Source organism: Eutrigla gurnardus (assembly GCF_963514095.1).
Source record: "Eutrigla gurnardus genome assembly, chromosome: 21".
In the NCBI taxonomy this organism is placed as follows: domain Eukaryota; kingdom Metazoa; phylum Chordata; class Actinopteri; order Perciformes; family Triglidae; genus Eutrigla; species Eutrigla gurnardus.
This window is the reverse complement of record NC_139932.1, coordinates 17,707,122-17,712,097: the sequence shown is the minus strand read 5'-3', so window position 1 is coordinate 17,712,097 and position 4,976 is coordinate 17,707,122.

Sequence of the window (4,976 nt, the reverse complement as noted above, 5' to 3'; positions counted from 1 at the left end):
AAAATAACCGGTTGATGAATAAGCCAAGTGTACTAAAGCTTGTTCCTCTGATTTTCATATTAAACATTTATTGTCAACGTTTCTTATGATGTCATGTCACAACGCTATGGACTGTGTTTTTATTATTTATGTTTACGTCTTCTGGTGTCCTATTTTGGGGCAGTTTTACAGCATTGGGGCTTTGGAGTACATGCATACTGCTCTGCTCTCCTCCAGCTGCTGCTAAATCACGCCCCTTACACCCTGACCAATCAGAGCTCAGAGTTTAGAGATGGCACCGCCCCCCTAGCGACGCTACGTCGGGACCTGACCAATCAGAAGTCACGTTGGACGTGCCCTGGAGATAGTGCCGTCCCCCTAGCAACGCTACTTTAGTACCTGACCAATCAGAAGTCACGTTGGACGTGCCCTGGAGATAGTGCCGTCCCCCTAGCAACGCTACTTTAGTACCTGACCAATCGGAGCTCACGCTGGACGTCCCCTGGAGATAGTACCGTCCCCCTAGCAACGCTACTTTAGCACCTGACCAATCGGAGCTCACGCTGGACGTCCCCTGGAGATAGTGTCGTCCCCCTAGCAACGCTACTTTAGTACCTGACCAATCAGAAGTCACGTTAGACGTCATATAAACCGACCTGTCGATCTCCTCCCTCTCGAAATCGAACTCTCACTGCCGGGAAACTTTTACGTGTGGAGCCCCGCAGCACACTCGGACCCGGACTCGGACTCGGACTCGGACTTCACTGGGACCCACCAGAAAAACTCGTGTCCTTCGGACCCGTCTATGACGAGCCAGCCACGGGGCCTTCTGCCGGTTACCGTTAGTTGCGTTGGAAACGGGAGAGAAATGCGGAGACGTGGTGAGTTTTGTCCAGCGCTGTATTGTAAAATGTAAACGTCTTCAAACGCGGTGCTCGTTAAAGTCCGAACGGGGGGGGATATGAAACCCTGCTGTGAAGAAAAGAAGCCAGATTAACAGTTATGGAAGGTCATTTGTGCAAATGACATCTTGCAGTGCGCGAGGACAGCGTGTGAAGACGTAGGTTTAGGTTTTCCAGGCTGAAATGGTTAATATTCATAAACATGTTAATTGGTGCCATCTATGTGGTGGTTCTCAACCTTTTTGGATGCCTATACCCCCCCATATCCAATACAAAATGTAAGCCCCCCCCCCCCTACATACCACAAAGACTTAATCATTAATTATAACTGGATGAAACAATGGTTGTCAAGTAAAAAAAAATAGAATTACATTTGGATAAACTTGGATAATTCATTGCTGGCAGCATCAGTATGTTGCAGAATTTCTCTAAAACCACACAAAAGGAAGCTTCACCTTTGGGCGTCTATGGTGGGCTCGGGGGAATCACATCCTTTTGGGAAGGTTTTCAATCCAGCTGTTAAGTGCAGTATTTTTTTCTTTTGTACAGTAAATCCGCCATGAGAACTCTGATAATGTCATTGTGATTATATATTTATTTATTCTTAAATGTGTGATGGTATCGGATCGCCATTTTGAGGCTTGAAGTAAATGATGACTAGTTCCGCTCGTTCTATCGACCAATTGGATGCCTGGATTTCTCGGTTTCTTTGAGGGTAGCATCCAGTCAGGAGCAGCCAAAGATCAACTTGAGGTAAGGATAGTTGTTTACCAGTATTGAAAAGAAAGGAATATTATCCAAAAAACATTTACATGGAACTGCTTCAAGAAGTGGCACAAGCGACTGGCGGGAGGGAAAAAAACATGCCTTGTTTTTGAGTCATGGTTCGGTACATTTATCTGATTGTGTAATGCGTCACCAAGCAGATAATTCTCTACCAGGGCTGCGGTTCATGCACATTTGTCCAGGACAGGCAGGTTGTAGTGGGGCTGAAACGCTTTTTACCGTAGACGTTAATTCGGCATTGTCTAGGGCGAGTGTGTGGTTGCATATATGCAGGGATAAATGGCAATTAGCTGCATGAACTCTCAGAAATCACACCTCCGATTGTTTTCTAGATGTGTGAGGGCTGTGGGGACGACGGCATCGTCTGTTGGGTTTGTATGCAGACCGGTGAGGGTCCAGGCTGGCTGGGATGTCGCTTTTTGAGTGTTGAAGTTTCTCAAAGGATATCCCCGTCACTCGTAAACAAGTTTATGTGGGAGTTAAAGTACACATCTTGGTCAAAGATAACCCAGATTCAGAGCGAGAGGAGTCGCAGGCCACACAATATTAAGTGTTGCAGGTTTCAAGTTAGAATGCCAAAAAAAACGGACCATCCCCTGTACTATAGAACATTTTATTTTCACTAGAGATGGTGCCGATCGATCGGTAACTGATCGGATCGGGCCGATATGGTAAAAAAACGATCGATCGAAAATCCGATAAAAGGTTAAAATCACTGATCCGATCGCATTATATATATATATATTATACATGTGCTTGTGTTTGTTACATTCCGGATCCACAGGGGGCGGTAGTGCGCCAAACCACTGCCGCTTCAAAACAAAGAAGAAGTGTTGTGTTGTGGTCACACTGCCTGCATGCACTGCTAACATGTCAGCTATATGGCAGTTTTTTGAAATATGTGAGACAGATATTACACACGCTAGCTGTAACGCATGCAAGCGTTTAGTGCCTCGTGGGGGAAATAAAGCCAGTAGTTTTAATACTACAAATTTAATTCGGCACTTGAAGTCATTTCACGGCAGAGAACATAACGATTTCCTGCAACTGACAAGTGAAAAGAAAAAGACAACGCCGACCCCACGGGCACTGCTGCAAAAGACATTGGAGAGCACGCAGCCCTACAACCCTCGCGATGAAAAGGCCATGGGAATCACTAGAACAGTGATGGAATTCATCTGCCTGGACGACCAGCCTTTCAGCGCGGTGGAAGGTTTCGGATTTCAGAGACTAGTCGCTAAACTCGACCCCTGGTACGTTGTCCCAGGCCGCCAGTACTTTGCAGATACAGCCCTGCCTGCTTTATACAATGATGTGCATGCACATATTGGAAGCTTATTGAACGACGCTTCGAAAATTAGCTTCACCAGTGATATATGGAGCTCGGACGTCAGTCCTATGTCATTTCTGCCACAGGCTATTTACTTGAAGTGTGTTTGTTTACATGATCCTCAAGGCCTAAGAAATGTGAGAGTGAGCAATAATATGTTACGCTATAGTTCAATGTGCAATAATGCCACTATACTGCCAATGTTGAGTCTGGCATTTTGAGTTTGTTTAGCCTGATAGGCTCAATTTATATTTTATATTTATATTTTTTATTGTATTTTTTATGTATGCAACAATATAGCTATTTAAAATGTAAATAGCTGTTTAAATGGCTAATATCAATAAATAAATGATTGAACTTTCAACCTTCAGCTCTTCTTGACTGCTCTCTAGAGGCTGCCCATTTTGGCATATTGTTTTCCACAGTGCCACTGCTGCTATGAAGGAATATTGAAGTTACTGTTATGCAATAAATAAAGGTAATCTAGTAGTATAAATAAATAATTACAAGGTTAACATAAATGAAAGACTATAGGCCTTTGCATGAGTGGATGAATTAATGGGGAAAAAGAGTAAAATAATATACATATTAATAATATCGTTCCACGTGATCGGTAATCAGATCGGTGAGGCTTTAGGTGATCGGTATCGGTCCCAAAAAACCTGATCGGACCATCTCTAATTTTCACTCAAAAGAACTATGTGACGCTACTGAACAGTAGTATATCAGGATCTGGATTGATATTTTTTCTTTAGGTCACCAGATGGTGTCCTCTGTTTACTCTGCTCTAAACTGAATTTACCTCTCTTGATGTAGCTTGGTGCTTTTGAGAACTGTATATTTTGGGACTTTTTTGGTATTTTTTTGCCCATTATTGGAATATGACTGACTTGTTTCTCTTGGATTTTGCCCAGTGTTACATATTCCTGCCGAGTGGGGTATGGCCTTGTTTTTGTTTTCTGTAATTTAAACCTAGAAACCGTCTTTCTGTGTCGGCTTCTGAATCTGGAGGTGTAACTCAGTCAGTGGAGCTTTATACTGTAGGGTTAAAATCCGATCTAGCTCCCCCCAAGAGCGTCTGGAACATACATTTAGGACAACCTCCTGAGAAGCGCTCACATTTAGGGACTCACCAAAAAGAGGGGGTTATGGGTAGTTGCATTCCTGTTGTCTTAGAAAAGGCTTATATTGTAGCGAATGTAATATTAATCAACCACTAATTTTCACTCTGTTTTTTTTGCTAGGCCCTTGGAGTGAAGCCCAGTCATCACTTCAAAGATGATCTACGCGCGAAGCCATCTGGATGCCCGCACAGCCAAAGGGGGGCAGCAAGGACAATATTTGAAGGGTGCCCCAAGAGAAAAAAACAATTCTGCCGCTCAGGGAGACAGACTTGAAGTCGCTGCACAGGATAAGTGTGACTCTGTGCAAACAGCAGGAATCAAAGATAGAAGTCAGTACTATGACTCATTTTTCAGGTGAAAGAAACTGCAAAGGTCAGCAGGTCAAAGGTTCACTGGTTGCTCGAAACTGTGGACAGACTAGAACACATTTAGATAATTCAGGAGGAACTCCTCCCCCTCTCAACAGTCAGACATCCACAGACAAAGTCTTGGCGGTTGGAACAATGGAACCACCTACAGATGCCGAAATACATGACTTTATTGCAAAAATGCTCTCATGTTTTAAGACCATTTTAACTCCGAAAAATAGGGAGTGGGACAGGGATGCTACATGCATCAAGCCAAAGGTCGACAGTGTTGCTCGTCTCCCCACAACCTCTGAGGAACGAGATGTGGAGAGGGGGCGCCTCAACTGTGCCGGGATCGAGGGATGCACCGCTGCAGTTGGACAAGCACTTGAAGGGGACAATTCAAAGGGCCGCAAAGCAAATGCTGAGATAACGGCCATGTTGAAAGAGACTGATGATTGTCCTACATCTGAATCAGAGAAACATTCAACAGGTATTCTATTCTCAG